A 19,184-nucleotide genomic window follows, 5' to 3' on the forward strand; every position below is an offset into this window, starting at 1 on the left:
ATCTCTGCAAAACTAGCCCCCAAAAAGAGAAGGCATAAATGAACAATTTTAGGAAGGAAAAGGAAAATGTTACAAATGCAGCAGAGGGAAAAAAAAGAGATTATAAACAATTATACCAATAAATTTGAAAATCAGACAAAACAGAACAATTCCTAGAAGAGTATATATATATTACCAAAACTGAACCGAAAATAAGTAGAAAACCAAACATTCCTGAATCAATTAAAGAAATTAATATTTTTAACTCTCCCAAATACATACACACGAAACCAAAGGTTTTATAGGAGTTCCACTAAATAATCAAAGTGCAGATAACTCAGCACAAACCCTAGAAAACAGAAAAAGAATTCCCCCCCACTCATTTTATGAAGCTCATATAAGCATAACACAGTGTTACAAGCCCAGACTCACAACAAACTGCCAGAGGTTCAAATTAGGTTCTACCACTTAGTAGCTATGGGATGGTTGGGCAAGTTCTTTGTTTCAGTTTCCTCATATGTAAGTTGAGGATAATACTAGGGTACTTCAAAAAGTGTGTGAAAGGGCCGAGCCCGTGGCGCACTTGGTAGAGTGCTGCACTGGGAGCGCGGCGACGCTCCCGCCGCGGGTTCGGATCCTATATAGGACTGACCGGTGCACTCATTGCCTGAGTGCCGGTCACGAGAAAAAAAAAAAAAAAAAAAAAAAGTGTGTGAAAAAATAGAATTAAAAGATAAAATGAATCTTTCCATGAACTTTTGTTTTATTTTTGGTTTTTTAGTGGCTGGCCGGTACAGGGATTGAACCCTGGACTTGGGTGTTATCAGCACCACACTTTAACCAACTGAGTTTACTGGCCAGCCCTGAATCTTTCCGTGAACTTTTTAAACAATCCTTGTAGTATTATCTGCTTCTGGATCTAATACATGAAATGTTTAAAACAATGCCCACAGAGTACCCATTATTCTTTCAGAAGGCGAGAAGAAATCTAGGGTAATTAGAGGGGGAAGGGGGAGAGAGAGGGGGAGGGGGAGAAATGGACTAGGGGCATAAAGAATAATTATGATTTGTAACAATACATATGCTAGTAATATTGATTTGATCAACATATCTCAATGCTGAACCCCCAAAATATGTATAATCAATTTTGATTCAATAAAAAAAATTTTTTTTAAATAAATAAAAATAAATAAATAAACAAACAACGCCCAGAACACTGTATCTGCTACAGATACTTGCTATTGATTATATGATTATTGATAATATACCCTTGGTAACAAAAGCAGACAAAAAGAATAATGGAAAATTATAAGCAAAAATGAACCCATGAACTTAGATCTGGGGTCAGCAAATATATTCTGACAGTAAACAGTTTAAACCTTGTGGCTCATATAATATCTGTCATATATTATCTGTCATATAATACCTATCAGACAGTCCTCACTTTGCAAGGTTCTAGTATGCACAAATTTCAGTTACCATGGTTTAATTAAATAACACCAGGCCCCCCAACACCACAGTTCAAGTTTCAATTACCATGGTGTATTAACTGTAATTACATAAAGTACAAAATCCGTGGCCAGCTCTTTCTTCTACAAATCACTAGATAAGTAACAAGTGTGCATCAAGATGTGACCAATCACATCAGACCTTTCAAAGTATGTCTGTGACAGGTCTCTGTGGCATGTGTTATTCAGTTCATGCACAGAGAGCAAAGCATGCAGATATGTTACCTTGTGGGAAAGAGGGAATTGGCCAACAAAGATGAAAGTGCAGCAAAGAACCAAAAAGTAACACACTGGATGTGAAATTCAAATTGAACATAAATGGAGTTATAGAAGAAATAGCTCACTGTGGGATATGTAGCCAAAGGAATTTAGGGAAGATGAGCTTTACCTACATAAATGAAGAAAGTGGTTTGGCAAAAAAGATGAAGATGTCCCAGAGGAAGTGAAGCTGGCAAGATGTTTTACATTAAAAGAACTCTCGAACATATTCTGTGACACTGAAAGTTCAAAGGATAAAGTGTTGGAAGCTATTCCAAACTTATAAAGCCACGGCACAGAAAAGATGCCTGCTCCACATCTTAAGTTACACGATAAGAAGAGCAACTGGCACTGTTCAAGCTACTCTTGTTGTTAAGTTTTTTTACGAAGAAATAAAACATTTTAGTTTTCAGTGTTTTGAATGTTTTTACATTCAATTACAGTGTACTAAATACTCGTTTTCCTATTTATTTCATTTCCCTATACATTTATAGCAGAGTTTTTTTTTACAAGTTTTGACAAGATTTTTAAAGGTCACAGAATAATTGTAATTTTTCCATTGGATTAACACTGCTTTAAGGGCTGGCCAGTTAGCTCAGTCACAGCATGAGGCCAATAACACTTTGGACAGTTTCACCCAGCATAGACATTTTTATAGTCCTGCACTACCGTGTATAGCAAAGACTGCCTGCACTCAACACTGCCCATATAGTGTGAAAGCATCCATGGACAATATATAAATGAAGAGCATGTTTGTGTTCTAAGTAAAACTTTATTTATGAACACTGTAATTTGAATTTCATATGTTCACCTGTTATGAAATATTCTTCTCTCTCTGATTTGCTATCAATTGTTTATTTATTTATTTGTTTGTTTGTTTGTTTATTTAAAAGGTGACTGGCAAGGGGATCTTAACCCTTGACTTGGTGTTGTCAGCCCCACGCTCTCCCAAGTAAGCTAACCGGCCATCCCCGTATAATAGGGATCTGAACCCGTAGCCTTGGTGTTATCAGCACCACACTTTCCCAAGTGAGTCATAGGACGGCCCTTGCTGTCAAATCATTTTAAAATATGAAACCATTCCTAGCTCATAGACTATACAAAAATAGACAGCAGGCTGAATTTTACCTCTGCGCCACAGTTTTGATGACTCCTAACTTAGATGAAGAAATCCTAAAAAGGATATTAGCAAACCAAATCTAGTAATGTATAAAATACGTTTGAACCAAGTTGGCTAATTAAACATTAGAAGAATCTAGTAATGTAATTCACTACACTAACAGATTAAGAAGAGAAACTACAAGCTTATCTCTCAACAGGACTAGAAAGGGTTCTAAAAAAAAAAAACTCAGCAGATTAGGATAGAAGTAGCATCCTTTATCTGACAAAGGGTATCTATAACAACAACAACAACAACAAAAACCTACCACAAACATCATTCCCTGGAGATCAGGTAGAAATAAGAATTCTACTATTGCTACTTCTAATCAATATTGTGCAATGAGCCAAGAAAAAAATTTAAAGCATAAGAATTATAAAGTAAAAATATAAAGTTGTCATTATTTGCAGGCAATATGACTATATACACAGAAAATCGAACTATCAGAATTAGTAAATGAATTTAGCAAGATTGTTAAACCCTAGGTAAATTTTTAAAACACAATTTTATTTCCAGGCAAAACCTAATTATATATCCAGCAAAAACCAGAAAATGAAAAATTTTAAATACCATTTAAACGGCACTTTAAAAATTGCCAAGGAACAACTAATGAAAAATACCTATGACTGCTATACAGAAAACAAACAACAACAACAACAAAAAAAAAAAAAAAAAAAAAAAGAGAGAGAAAGACAAATAAATGGCAGGCTATATCATAACCATGTACTATGTACTGGAAGACAATATTTTAAAGATGTCAATTATCCCCAAACTGATCTACATATTCTATGTAATCCCAAGCAAAATCCAGTAGGTTTTTTCTTTTTAAATCAAACTGAAAGGTTGATTCTAAATTTTATATGGACATGAAAAGAGACAAGAATAGCCAAGAAAATCTTGGAGGACAAATTTAGAGGAAACTAAGCTATGGATATCAAAACTCACTAATGGATTGATTAAACCATATGAAAATGCTGAAAACTGATATCAGTTTCTGGCCTACAAATGCGACAATTTCATTCTTTTCAAACTAAAATATATTAATACACAGTAATGAACACATTGCGGTACCAGCACAACCAAGAAAGAGGCCAGTGCAAGAGAACACTTTCAAAATGGAACCACATGCATAAGGATATAGTCCTCAGTATACACGGGCAACTGGTTCCTGAAACTCTTGCAGATAACAAAATCTGCAGATGCTGAAGTCCCTGATATAAAATGACATAATATTTGCATATAACCTATGCACATTCTCCCATATACTTTTTTTTTATTGAATCATAATTGATTATACATATTTTTGGGGTTCAATGTTGACATATGTTGATCAAATCAATATTACTAGCATATATATTATATTTTTACAAACTGTACTTATTCTTTATGCCCCTTGTCCAATCTCTCCCTATCCCCCTTTCCCTTCCCCCTCCCACCACCGATAAACCTATATTTCTTCTCTCCCTCTGAAAGAGTAATGGTTACTCTGTTGATTTGTTGCCTAGATGTTTTGTCCAATGCTGAAAGGTGTGTTCAGGTTCGCCAATATTATAGCGCAGAGCTTCTTCTGTCACTCTGGAATGGGCTTTGTGAAGAGGGACATCTTATTCTTTTCTTTGGTCTCTGCTGGTGACTCTCCTTGTGTCGATGCACTTCAGTGGCTGGTGGACCATCTGCATGGTGGTTGTGACGTCTGGTTACTTATGCAGCAGCTGTGGTTACTGTGGTGGCTGTGGTGGGCCACCCACATGGAGGTGATGTTTTTGGCATGCTCCTTGGCACTGGCGGTGTGCCTGGTTCAGGGAGGGTCCAGTCCTAAGCTCTATGCCTCAGGACCCTCGTCAGGCCCTGAAGGGCTGGCGGCATGCCTGGTTGTGGGCAAGGGTCTGGTCCCCAGCTACATACCTCAGGTCCCCTGGCTGGTCTGAGATGCTGGTGGTGTGCCTGGGCTGAAACTAATTTTTTGTCCTTTGATTACTTCTAAAATGGGGGAACTTCCTGTGGGAACCAGTACTTGAGCTGTGTTGTTGAGCTAAATTGCTGCTTTGCTGCTGTTTCCCAAGGGAAGGCTTTTTGTGCAGCTCAGGGTTTAATGGTTGACCTTATAGGTACTTCTGGCTCTCCAGAGACCCGGTACACCCGGGTTGTGTAGAAACTCTGATCTGGGCCTGAGTCTTTTCATCAAACTGCACCCCATGCAATTCTATTTTCCTGACCAGTCTCCTCTGAGTGGTCCTTCACTGATAGGGTTGTGCAGATCAGCTGTCCTTGCTGTGCCCCAGTGTTCCCCCAGTGGGCCCGTCTCCCCCACTGCCCATGCTGCAAACACTTCTTATGGGATGGGCCATGCTCTGGTCCCTTGTGATGACTTGTTGGGGTCTGAGTGGCTCCTTTTTTTCAGTTGTTGTGACTCCTCACTCCTGTGTGGGTCCACGGGAAACCTATTAGTGGTCTTGCTGTCCTGGGGGCCACCAAGGCCCTCTTCTCCCCTGCCACCTCCAAGCAACTCCATCCAGAGGGCATGGCTGCGGCTTCTGCCAGCTCCTGCTCCGTGCACCCAGCAGCTCCAGCTTAAAGAGGCCACAGCCCAAAACACTCTGAGCAGTTTTTCTTTCTTTCATTGTGGCTTCTCCCACCTTCATGAACTCTGTAGGTCTCTCTTCCTCTTCCCCTGAGCTCTAGTGGCCCCAGCTTGGCTGTTGTTGCTTTTTCATAGTTGCAAACTGATTGATTTGTGGGAGAGAGTGACGCTGGGGACCATCTGTCCCACCATCTTTACCGGAAGCCTTCCCATATACTTTAAATATCTCTAGATTACTTATAATACCTAATAAAATGGAAATGCTGCGTAAATAGTTGTCATACTATATTGTCTTTTGAATAATGACAAGAAAAAGTCTGCCAGCCAGCCGCAAAAAAGTCTGTATATGTTCAGTACAGACACAATTTCTTTTTCAAATATTTTGATCCATGATTGGTTGAATCCATGAATGTGGAGCCCACAGGTACAAAAGGCCAACTATACTTAATATTTGACAAATGTGACACTGCAGGGCAGTGGAGGAAAGAATTGTCTTTTCAATAAATGGTGCTGATCAACGGGATATGTAAGTTCTACCTCAGTATACACAAAAATCAGTTCCAGGTGGACAGTAGGCCTAAATGTGAAAGGTAAAATAATAAAGCTTCTAGAAGATAATATGGTGAATATCTTTAAGATCATGGCAGGGGCTGACTGAGGAGACAGGCATGACGGAGGGAATGGAGAGACAGGGATGGGAGGGGAAAAGAGAAAACCATAAAATTCCCCTAAGCAGTACCTATGAAGTTGTGAGAAATAGATTGACTTATTTCTAACAGCAACACTGGATACTAGAAAACAATAGAGTTGATGCCATTAAAACTGAGAGAAATTCAGGCTGGCCCGTGGCTCACTTGGAAGAGTGTGGTGCTGATAACACCAAGACCACGGGTTTGGATCCCTATATAGGGATGGCTGGTTAGCTCACTTGGGAGAGCGTGGTGCTGATAACATCAAGTCAAGGGTTAAGATCCCCTTACAGGTCATCTTTGGGGGGGAATAAAAAAGAACTGAGAGAAATTATTTCGAAGCTATATTTTTATACCCCACCCATCTATTAAGTGAGGGCTGAAGTGGGAAATCAAAATGCACAATAAATCCCAAAAGTTTATTTTCCATGCACTCTTTCTGAAATGAACTTTAGCACAGACTCCAGGAAAATGATGCAGTATCCTAGGAAAGCCACAGAATCTGAAAAATAGTACCATTAAACTACAAGATAGGGCCAGCCCCGTGGCTCACTCGGGAGAGTGTGGCGCTGGTAGTGACTGAGGCCGCGGGTTTGGATCCTATATAGGGATGGCCAGTTAGCCCACTGGCTGAGTATGGTGTGGACAACACTGTGCCAAGGGTTGCGATCCCCTTACTGGTCAAAAAAAACCCCCCAAAAACCCCTACAAGATAAATGAAATTAAATCCTCAAGAGAATAATAGTATACTAGATTTAGAAAAAACTCTGTCCAAAATTAACCTTCCAACAAACAGTACAACTTAAAGAGCTGAATGACCTTTGAAGTGGCACAGATGGCAGATGAAACAAGGGCAATTAAAAAAGGAACGCAGTTCACTGGAGTAGGAACTACACAAGAAACTATTGATCCAAATATAATGCAAACTGAACTGTGGCATTACTTTGTGCTAAAACAATATATTTTAAGAAAAGAATACATTTAATGCTTAGGCTTAGAACATTCTCACCAAATTTACTAACACTGGGTGGATCCATGAGGAAGGATATGTTTTGTACTTACATACAAAAGGGCACATATAATGTATCATAGAAAGAAAAAAAAAACAAGGAGAGGAGGAAGGAGGAAGGATGGACTCTAAACGAGCAGCTGAAACCAAATGAAAGACTTTTGCTGACTATCCAAGTTTAATCTTAAGTGGGCAGAAGGCAAAGAGAATTTTGCCTCCTCATTGGAATGTGTTTCTCTACTGGTTGGAAAGTCTACATGTGCTGACCTTTAAAACACAGTATAAGGTCTGTCTGTTCTCCCTTCTGCTAGTGGGCTGATAGACTGACAATGACTCTGTGGCTCTGATGTTGGCTGTGCTCAATATTCTATTGTATTTCTTATACAAGCACTCAGAGATTTTTGTAATAGAAGCACTTTTAATCATTCAAAAATAAGCAAGGCATAATGAGATAAAAGAGCTGCTTTCACTTACAATTTCTTGGAAGGAATTTAGTTTATAAGTAAATTCTGAGTAATCAAAGGTGGAAAAAGCAATGTGCGATAGGAGAAAGATTTTGGTGGTGAATATACAATCAAACATGTATAAAATGAAAGGGACTGTGGCAGAGGTGGCAATCCTGTTTCTTCTTGCTAGGTACTCAGAAAGTCCCCCCCTTGGAGTTAGAAATTGAGAGCATGTGACTGGAATGTAGTCAATGCAATGTGAACTGAAGTTGAGATCCTCCTTGTTGATGCTCTTTGCTGTCAACCAACTAAATACAAACAATCCAGTGGAAGATTCCAAGACACCAGATGGAAGGAGCTGAAATTACTCAATCACATGAAGGCCACAGGCCAAACACTCAGACTATGATGTGAGCAAGAAATAAACCTTTATTGTGTTAAGCTACTTCAATGCTAGCTATGTTAAAGCTGATATCATTAACTGCCCCAATATAGAGAACTTAGATACCTAACATCCTCATTTTACAAATAAGGAGACTACTGAATGAAGAGCTTTCCAGAAATTATACTAGTTGATAGAAGAATTAGGTCTCCTGACTTTCTATTCAGGGACTCTTACACAGTAAAAGATTTCCATGCTACATTTAGAAGTAAAAATTATTATACCAACATTTGTTACAAAACTACAAAAAGATAGTTTCTCTATAAAATTCTACCTTTAATTTCTACAAAAAATGCTGTGAAAATCTCCAAGATATCTATCCCAAATACTATGATTCATACTATCTCTCACATTCTGACTTGTATCAGTAAAATATGGATAAAATTGTTAAAAACTTGGTATACCATGATAGACTAATAAATTCCATAAATCTTTATATAGTTTGTTACTCTATTATCTTCCTTATTTTCTAAGAGTATTTTTAAAGCATTAAGTTACATAAGTATATCATGTGAAAATGGTGTTTATGATCATTTCTATGAAGAGTACCATGGGCATTAGGCCCACAGTCAAATATATAGCTTCGGATTGTGCCTTTCTTTCTATTGAAGGAAAACAAAAAACAAGCTTTTAACAATAACACAAGTCAGACTTAAAATAATCCAGCATTGGCAGATCATCTGGTCTCTCTCTTTACCTTTGCCATAAGCTATATCTAATACCTTGGACAAGTCAACTCACTTTTTTATAAAAAGAGGAGTCATACACGAAGTTCATTATCAGTTTACTACTTGATGATTTGACTCTGTTCAGATCAAAAAAAGTTATTGAGTGTCTATTAGGCAAAACCATATAAAAATGTTAATATTTGACCATTTTTTACCTACAAAAACTGCAATTTCATATGTCTTAACCTAATACTAAATGCCAAGCATTGTGTTCAAAGAAGAACCAATTTTTATTAGGTATGCATACACAACACATACATCTTTTTAAAAGAAAAAATAGTACATTGACTTAGAGATTCCTGAATTGTCATTAGAGCTAAAAAGCAAAGTTTATCTATATATTGCTCATATATATGCTCCTCCCAAGTACTTACAGCTATGTGTGACTTAAAAAGAGACTAGGCCAGCCATTAAAAATAAATAAACACAAAGAAACCACACAATTTCAGTTAATGAATATATAGAATCAGAATATATAGAATCCATTGGCCAAATGTTTTGGTTAAAATTGTTGCAATTACTATGTAAACATAAATCCGGCTTGTCTATTATCCCATCAGTTTAGACTTCCATTTAATTAAGGTTTTAAGATTAAGTTTGCCTTGTCAGGCTCAACAGAGGCTTAAATTACTTGTAAATAGTTAGACTTCCCCACAAGCGACTTCATCATGAATATTCATATTATGTCCCACTTAACTTCATATTACATCCCTCTCTAAAAAATTTGGTAATCTATACAAGGCAGGAATTTATACTGACCTTTAGGACAGAGGTATGATTCTTACCAAAATCACTTTATTCCAAAGACAACACCATGAACCAAATGAACATATTTTTACAAAAATGCTATAGCTGATCTATGTATGTCAAGCAAATCATTAAGTTGTATTCTTAGAGTAAATAAAAATTTCATTTTGCTTGTCTTTAAGATTTTTCTAGAAGAATCTTAATCTTCCTATAAAAACAACCTGCCTAATGAAAAGCAGTCTGAAGTCAAAGGAGGAGGTAACAATCTTCTCTTATCTCTGTAGACTGAATTCCAGAACACAGTTTTTCAGTTTTGCCGTTAGAGTAATTAGTATAAGTAATCCTGCGATCTTATGCAGTAGATTTTAAGCAATGAACACCAAATACATCATTAACTCCCATACACAACTATCACCAATCAATTAGCCCAAACTAAAACCAAGGAAACAAATCAAACTATAAAAAAGTTCTCCATAACTAAGAAAATACTGTTCATTGTCAGCCTTACTATTTCCACTCATTACTACGATTATCCCCTCAAAACCCTATCAATATACCTATCGATACAGCTTCATCACATTAGAATCAATCTACCATTTTCTTGAAGAAACAGAAATATAATCCATCACCCATTAATATGTGCACATCTGCCAGATAATGACTGGAGGCAGCAAGTATGCCAAGAGTTCAGGAAAGCAGCAAAGAATCCTCTGTACCCTAGAAGAAGCTACATCTAGAGAAAACATAACCATCTCCTCTATTACTGACACACTTAGACTGGTAAGATTTCCTTCAGTCATAAACGGTCACCGTTTCACAGCTCAAATGAAATACATGTATAAAAATATAAAATAGAGATGTTGGCATTCAGCCTAGCAACGACCATCAGGCCACTGCCAGCAGCCCCCTGGGCTCCACTGCTAGAATGAGGAGGGTGCCACGGGCCTTGACCAAGCCCCCTCCCATCTCCTCCCACTCTATTCCCTTCCCTTTTCCCCTCTCCCCCTCCCTCCCAACAGTTCCACAACATCTTAGAATGTAAAATTAAAAAATAAATAAATAAATAAATAAATAAATAAATAAATAAATAAATAGATAGATAGATAGATAGATAGATAGATAGATAGATAAAATATATATATAAAATAATAAAGAATGAGGAAAAACCTTAAATTCTCCCATTTACTCTCATATTTCACAACTCAGAAAAGTGAGATCCAAGGAGGCTTCCTCTTTCCAAAGTCATCCAGCTAATTAGTGACAAAACTACATTCAGAACCAACTTCCGCACAGTCCAAAGTTCCTCCCCAAGATGAGTACTCGTTTATCCTACAAGAGAAGCACTAGTTCAAAGGTCATAAAATGGCAAACCTAGGCCAAACAGGGCCCTCAGTGCAGCGACCTTCATAGTGTTTTGAAAAACTGTGCCAACATCTCCAAATTTGGGTATTTTTGTATGAAAATACAGAAAATTACAGCTTTTCAAAAAAATCAAAGGTCAGACCATGCATTCCCACTCAGTAATAATATACTGCAGCTGAGAAGTGACTGCTTTCAAATAGACACCCATTCACACAATGTATGCATCAACATCTCTTATTCTAGGCCAGCTTCACTCATTCATTTCAACCATCAGAATGTTGTAGAAGTTTAAGCAATAGATCCCTTCACTAAAGCTATTTAAATCATCATCAACTTGGGGCTGGTTGGTTCTTCAGCTGGTTAGAGCACAGCCTTATAACACCAAGGCCAAGGGTTCAGTTGCCCTTACCAGCCAGTCGCCAAAGGAAAAAAAAAATTAAAACATCAATTCTAAACGTTTCCTAATGGTAGAATCTTGGCTGTGGTTTAGTGGCTTGATTTAACTAAATTACAAAGTCAGTAGACAGAAAAGATGGGAGAGGGAAAGAAAAGAAAAGAAACATACTACAAAACCAGTGGTAATTCCTTTAGAGCATAATCAAAACTTGATTCACACATCCAAAATGTCTTACTTCCCTAGGAAACAATAACCACTACCTCCTCTTTCAGAGTTTTAATCAATGACATGAAAAGGTCTGTCCTGACACCTCTGCTTTATGGAAAAGCAAGAATGCATATTCATTTGTAAAGCAGTAACCTGAATGGTTTAAAATCCTATATATTATAGCTACATACAATTAGTGTAATGGCAGAGATTTTACATGATATATTAAGATCTAGTACTAGTACTAATAAAACTATAGTAAAAAGAGGTAGGGAGAAAAGAGAAAAGAATGGGAGAAAGAAGTCTAAATTAGGAACAAGCCTAAACTTTTTTTTCCCTTAAATATCGCATTTCCATTCCTTTCAAACACAGAAGTTTAATTAAAATCTCTAGAGGACACCCCAGTAAGCAACCAGTATACCTACAGAAATATTCATGAGTCCATACTGGTATAAATAAATGATTAAATAAATAAAGAAATAAGAGAGGGAGAATAAACAAATCTCCTGTGAAGAAGAATTCCAAATAATTAATGTAGATACTCTATCTTCTAGGAGGTGGAACATAACCCCTCACTCTAAGTGTGGGTAGCACATACTGACCTTCTTCCAAAGAGTACAATAAGAAAAGGGGGGTAACAAGAAACCTGACAAACACTAAGTCAGATGATCAAGCTTAACATCAACAGTGGTAAGACGTGTTGATAGCATATACTCTTGATATAAGGTAATGAAAGTGGAAGGTTACCTCTGTGATCTTCCTCCTAAAAACCATAACCTCAGTCTAATCATGAGAAAATATCAGATAAATCCCAGCTGAGAGACAGTCTGCAAAATATAAGACTAGTACTACTCAAAACTGTCAAGGTCATCAAAAATAAGGAAAATCTGAGAAACTGTCACAGCTAAGAGAAGCCTAAGTATGATAATTAAATGTAATGTGGACAGATCCTAGGACAGAAAAAAGTAAAAATTAAGGAACTCTAAATAAACTATGGACTTTAGTTAATAATAATGTATGAAAACCAATTAATTGTAGCAAATATACTAAAATGTAAGATGTTCAAACTAGAGAAACTTGGTACGGAGTAGTTAGGAACTCTGTACTGTCTTCACAACTTTTCTATAAATCTAAATATATCTTAAAATTTTTAAAAATTAAAAATCTTTACATCAACATATTTACATAACAAGAAAAATTAATGTAACAATTGTAAAATTCTTTCTGAATATGGTCAGAATGTGATCTTCTAAAGTGGTCAGAGAGTTTGCTCCACAGCTATAAGCAAGCACTTGAATGGCTACTGCCATTTCAGTATTTAACATTGTCTGAGAATCAAAAAAACCCATAAGCTCTCAGCCTTATTTACAGAAATTTCTTAAATACAGAAAAATAAAAATTGTCCACAATATATCCTCAATTTGCCCCAGGACAGGTATCCAGAAACAAATCTAGAGAAAAGGATAGTATATGATACCCTTCTTTAATATTCTAGTAAGAACCAACATTCACTTCCAACTTAAATCTGATCCATGACCTAAAACTCTCATGTAATCTACAATTCCCCAGAGAGGCTTAGTAAGTACAGCAGAAAGTCCACGTATCAATAACTTCCAAGTCCCTAATCACTGCAAACTAGCTGGCTTTCCATCAGAGTCTCAAATCTGAAGGTCTACCACTTGTACTCTTGGAAGCTAACTTACCCTTGTTGATTCACAGAGACGCAACAGTGACCTACTCTAATAAATGCTTATTCATGTTCACGGAAACCAAACCAAACAAAACTTAGCAGTGTGTGTCTAATATTTCCAACCAAATCACAGAACTTTACAAAGGGTATTTGAATCCAACCTCATTTTATAACTGAGAAAAAGGCCAACAGGATTAACGAAGATATTTGTTCAAGGTCACCCTTGCATCTCAGCTAGAACCAGGATTTCTTTTCTATTCCAAATCAGGAAGCAGGGTAAAGATAGGAGGTGTTAACATTCTGATCATCATTTTTTTTTTTTTTTTTTTTTTAAGATGACCGGTAAAGGGGCCTTAACCCTTGACTTGGTGTTGTCAGCACCACACTCTCCCAAGTGAGCCATGGGCTGGCCCTCTGATCATCATTTTTTGTTGTTGTTTTTTGTTTTTTTGTTGTGTATGATCATAATTTTTTACTCTAAATTAGAATGCTTTAGTTTTCTCAGGGGTCACAAGACAAGTCCAGCTCTACCTATTGGAAATAGCACCAAGTAGCTGTCCTTTTTAAAATGGCATGCCTGCCTCAAACAGATTTATGTCTCCTATTTAACTATCAGTTACTGCATTGTGCTGCTATATTCAGTATTTATGATGTGAAAGTTGAAGACTTGGCTAAAACTACTAAGCGTACGATTTCATTTTGTACAAACAGAAAAGTGAATATGTTAGCTTTATTCCCAGTGGTCCTTAATAATTTTTTCTTTTGTTTTAATTGAAGTGAAATTTACGTAACATTATTATTTAGGGCCGCCCCGTGGCTCACTCGGGAGAGTGCGGTGCTAGGAGTGCATCAGCGCTGGGAGCACCGAGACCGCGAGTTCGGATCCTACATAGGGATGGCCGGTGCGCTCACTCGCTGAGCGCGGTGCGGGCGACACCAAGCCAAGGGTTACGATCCCCTTACCGGTCACAAACACAAAAAACCATTATTATTTATAAAATTAACCATTTTAAAGTGTACAATCCCATGGCATCTACCATTTTCCTCTAGTATCAAACTGTCCTTAATAATTTTTAATTAGAGATGCACTAATCCAAATGTAGAAGAGGTACTCAGTTTTCAATTAACTCATCACATCTCAAGCTGAGATGCCCTAAGCCCAGGTTCCAACCCTAAGTGTATCCTGAGCCCCTTTATCATTCTAATCGCTTTCTACACGTGGCCAGCCAGAGCCTGTAGGTATTGTGCCAAGTACCTTTCACCTTCTCTACATATCAGTAGTATTCTATCACAAAGAAAACCCACACTCCTGTCCTGAACATAACCACACTACAAAGTCAGGCTTATTGTGTGGTTAGCCTATCTGGCATCCTTTTATCTCAAATACTTAGGACATTGTACACTACTTAGAAAGGAATGATCTCATCCCACTAACCTAACAGTCAACTTTATCAAAAAGCTTTTTGTTACAAGCTGTGATAACCCAGGAAACCAGATCTATTTTTACTGTTCTGGCAAGCAAAAGGAAAATAAAAAATCATACGGAAAAAACAGCTCATATACTGACCATTTATAAAAACCACTTACTCTACACAGTTTTCCCCTTTCTTTGGTATCTGGCTACAAGCGAACAAAAAGAAAGACTTTCAGAATTGTTTAATGCTAGGGGAAAAAAATTATTGTGACAATTAAAGGGCCAAACTCCATATTCTAGTCCAAATATTGAACCTACCTAGGGTCTGATTTGTATGAAAAAATAAGTATTTCTCTCCAGCATCACCTCAAGAAATGAACAACTCAGGCCCATTTAAAAATAAGAGCAACATTTATTGAGTGCTTATACTTCAGAGACCAATCTAATCACTTTACATATATTAATTCACAATGTGTTGAACAACTCTAAGACATAGGTATCTTATTATCCCTATTTAAAATGAGGACACCAAGGCACGTAGAGGTTAAATAACTTGCCTGAGGTTACTCAACTAGTCAAGTGGTAGATCCCAACTCTTAAATTATTACCAAATACTATCTCTCACAGCAATTTTTATAGTAAACTCTAGGCAAAGTTAAAAGATCCCTAAATATACTGAAAAGTCAAAGGCTATATAAATACTCCCTCCCACCACCTCCATCCACACCCACGCAACCCCACCCAGGCTGGGTAACCAACCATCTAGCTCCCCTTACCAGCACTACTACTGACCTGAACCCCAAATGTAATCTTTCTCAGTGTCTAGTGAAAAAGTAAAGTAAAACTGCTTGCATTAGCATTAGCATTAATTTCCTATTAACTTTACTCTTCCTATTTTACAGTTATTCATCATTTACCATATTTCTGGGTACTCAAAGCACGTGGATGTGTCTTCTGTCTGCCTGGTTCCAAGAAGGCACCTCATGGATACTGGCATGTATGGAGCCATAGGCAAATGCTTAGACAAAGGATTATGCCCCTCCAGACCCTTGCCTAGTCTGTTCCCTACTGCTTAGGTACTCAGTACCAGTTTCTGCTCTTAAACACTCAAGAAACACAAAACAGCTTAAGAGCACTGTTTATGCAGAGAGTTTTTTGCTTGTTTTTTTGGCAGCTGGCCAGTAAGGGGATGGAACCTTGTCTTCGGTGTTATCAGCACCATGTTCTAACCAACTGAGCTAACCGGCCAGCCCAAGAGCACTGTTTAGAGTGAATCTTCCTGAGTTTGTTATGTGTCAGTATGCATGTGAGAACCAAATGACTGAAGGCGGCTGATGTACACAAAGGAGCCTGCAGCAGGCAATGATAAGCAACAAAAGTTAACATAATATCTTCCAGTGTAGAGACCAGCTATTTGACATTCTAAAGGAAATGTTGGCCTACAGTAACATAAAACAAAAAGATGGTCATAAGTCCTACTGAGAGATAAAGACTGAAGTTAGATTACTGGCCTAGAGCCTGAAAAGTATTTGGAAGACAAAAGCAGATATAGAGTTTGCCCCTCTGAAATGCATAAGGCTCTTCCCAGATTGCAACTAGACCATACCAGCCTGTCTTGGACTAGTGGGTCAGAATACATGCAATGAGAACAGTAATACTAGCATTAATATGAACTAAAATCTAAAAAGGAAACAATTAAACTCCAGTAAACAAAGTTCTGAGGAAAGGAAAAAAAGGGATCATGCAGGAAGATGTAAAGTTGTCACATACTGCAGAACCTCCCTTCATCGCCTCATCTGCTGAGTGATCACCATGTATTCAGAAGCTATCTCACAGTTAACATAACTAACACGAATAACAGTGGATAAGTACACAAGTACAACAAATTAGAAATAATTTATATCAATTCTCCCTCTTCAGTCCAAAAATAATTCTCATGCTTCATAACTAAAATGCTATTTCTCTTCTCTACCTTTTCAAGACCTACCTTAGCTATCTCCATCCCTGTGAAAGCCTCCATGACTTTCAGAGCACTCTATATGACATGTGCTTCTAATACACCACTGATATGAAATGTGCTTCTACTACACTACTTTATTTATATGCCTATCCTCCATAAACTATGAGCTCAAGAGCAAGGATTTTTCAGAGTGATCTCTGGATGTTCACCAACCTACCCCAGTTCCAAGAGTATGGTAGATGTGAAAGAATGCATGAATGAAGGAAGGAAAGAAAATATGTTACATGTCTCTCTAATTCTCAGGTATTCAATTTTTTCTTCTGATCACAGCCTATGGCAAAAAATAGGTTTTATATCATTTTATATCATGACCCACATACACACATATAAATGAAATAGTTTCATGAATCAGTACTCATCCTTACCATGTAAAATGCACTGATACCTTCTGTTCCTTTCTCTTCTTCTGGTGTGTTTTGTTTTGTTTTTAAGGGCTGGCTGTGACTCACAATTTGAAAACTGCAGTTCTAGTAAAAAAAATCTATTAATGAGAGGTACAATTAAAAGTAGTTTTCAGTTTTCCAGTGGTGACATCCTCCCTATGAGAACATGTCTCTAGTAAAGGATCTCCTTCATCCCTCTCCAGAAGTAGAGAAGAGGAAACAAGAAGGGCCTGGTGCAGAGCCCCAATTCTTACTTCATAGGTATAAAATGCCCAGGACACTATAAAATCACCATAGTCTTTAGCCATGCACAAACAGTAGTTTCGTGTGTTGGCTACTCCACTGTCCTCCACCAGCCTACAAAAGGAAAAGCAAGGCTTACAGAGGATGCTTCTTCAGGAGGGAGTAGCACTAAAGGCAGTCTGAATCAAGATGAGTGAGAAACAATTCTAATAAACACATTATGAATACCAAAAAATAAATAAAGTAGTTTTCAAACTTTAATATGGACATCCCTGGGAAGATGATTTAGAATAGATTATAGGGCCAGCCCGTGGCTCACTCGGGAGAGTGTGATGCTGATAACACCAAGGCCATGGGTTCGGATCCCATGTTGGGATGGCCCATTAGCTCACTGGGTGAGTGTGGTGCTGACAACACCAAGTCAAGGGTTAAGATCCCCTTACTGGTCATCTTTTTAAAAAATAAATAAATAAATAAAATAGATTACAGAGTCCTATTCCCAGAATCTAATCTGGTAAATCTGTGTAGGGGCCCAGAAATCTGCATTTTAGAGCAGCTCAAATGGTTCTGATGTGGATGATAAGATCATCCTGATAACATGCCTACATAATTTAAGATTTCATCTCAAAAGTCATAGTCTGAGCTCTTCTTACACGAAACTAAAGGTTAAAATATCTGCAAGAGGATTCTGCCCTGCTAATTGGTATTTAGTCTGAAAGCTATTTGACTCAACAATCCTTTTATAGACTTCCTCCAAAGCAACTTGGTAAACCACTAAAATCTAACTGTTCTCTTAACTACTGCCTTAAGAAAAGAGAAGAATGATATGAATGAAAGGCATTTTTGTTGCCAAGTTGTTCACTTTATAAGTGAAAGGGCTTTTGAAAACCAGTCACATTGACCATACAAGTGACATATGTAGTCATCAGTTTGGAACCTCTAAGTACAAGTGGACGATAGCTCAAAAACGATCACTAACAGCTGAAAGTCTTACCCTAAAGTGAATGAAAGCCATCACTGAAATAAAGCTTTCCTAAGAGCAGCCTACAAGCCTCCACTGCCTGTTAATACAAGGCAGTAATAAGACCCTTGGTTCCTTAAGGTTTTGGGGAAGGTTTTTTTGGCAGCTGGCCAGTACATATTCCTTAAGGATTTAAATTCAACAAAATCAATATTAAAAGAACACCAGACACTTAACTACCCAAAAATAAAATTTAAAAAACAATTCCACTTACAATATCACCAAAAAGAACAAAATATTGAGAAATAAATGGGACAAGTGTACAACTTATTCTCTAAAACTAGAAAACAAGGGCCAGCCTGTGGCTCACTTGGAGAGTATGGTGCTGATAACACCATGGCCAAGGGTTCGGATCCCTATATAGGGATGGCTGGTTAGCTGACTTGGGAGAGGTGGTGCTGACAACACTTAGGCAAGGGTTAAAATCCCCTTACCGGTCATCTTTTTAAAAATAAATAAATAAATAAATAAAATAAAAAATAAAAATAGAAAACATTCCTGAAAAGAATTAAAGAAGATTTAACCAAATGAAAGCTGAAAAAAGTTCAAACCCCAAGTTCATGTATCAAAAGACTTTAACATTGTTAAGATGGCAATACTCCCCAAACTGTAGGCATGTTTTCTATATCTTACTTAGCAAACTGTCACAGTCCTTTTCAAGTTTGGAACATCTTCCAGCATTTTATCTTTCTTAATTTCAATGTCACAGAGTATGTTCAAGAATTCTTTCAATGTGAAATTTCTTACCAGCATCACTTCCTCTAGGACACAGTCTTTTCACCAAACCACTTTCCTCGTTTACGTAGATAAATTTACCTTCACTAGGTTCCTTTAGCTACATAGCCTTTTTTTTTTTTTTTGGCTGGCTGGCTGGCTGACTGGTACAGGGATCAAATCCTGG

At 37.4% G+C, this 19,184-nt stretch overlaps 1 protein-coding gene and 1 pseudogene across 19 annotated transcripts in view; one reads left to right on the top strand and one right to left on the bottom strand.

The window, feature by feature from the left end:
* The window catches only part of MAP4 (microtubule associated protein 4), a 191,962-nt gene that overhangs the window by 139,714 nt on the left and 33,064 nt on the right, over positions 1-19,184 (bottom strand). The window lies entirely within an intron of this gene.
* Positions 17,186-17,428, top strand: LOC134390908 (small ribosomal subunit protein eS27-like; annotated as a pseudogene).

Source organism: Cynocephalus volans, chromosome 11 (assembly GCF_027409185.1).
Source record: "Cynocephalus volans isolate mCynVol1 chromosome 11, mCynVol1.pri, whole genome shotgun sequence".
NCBI classification, from domain to species: domain Eukaryota; kingdom Metazoa; phylum Chordata; class Mammalia; order Dermoptera; family Cynocephalidae; genus Cynocephalus; species Cynocephalus volans.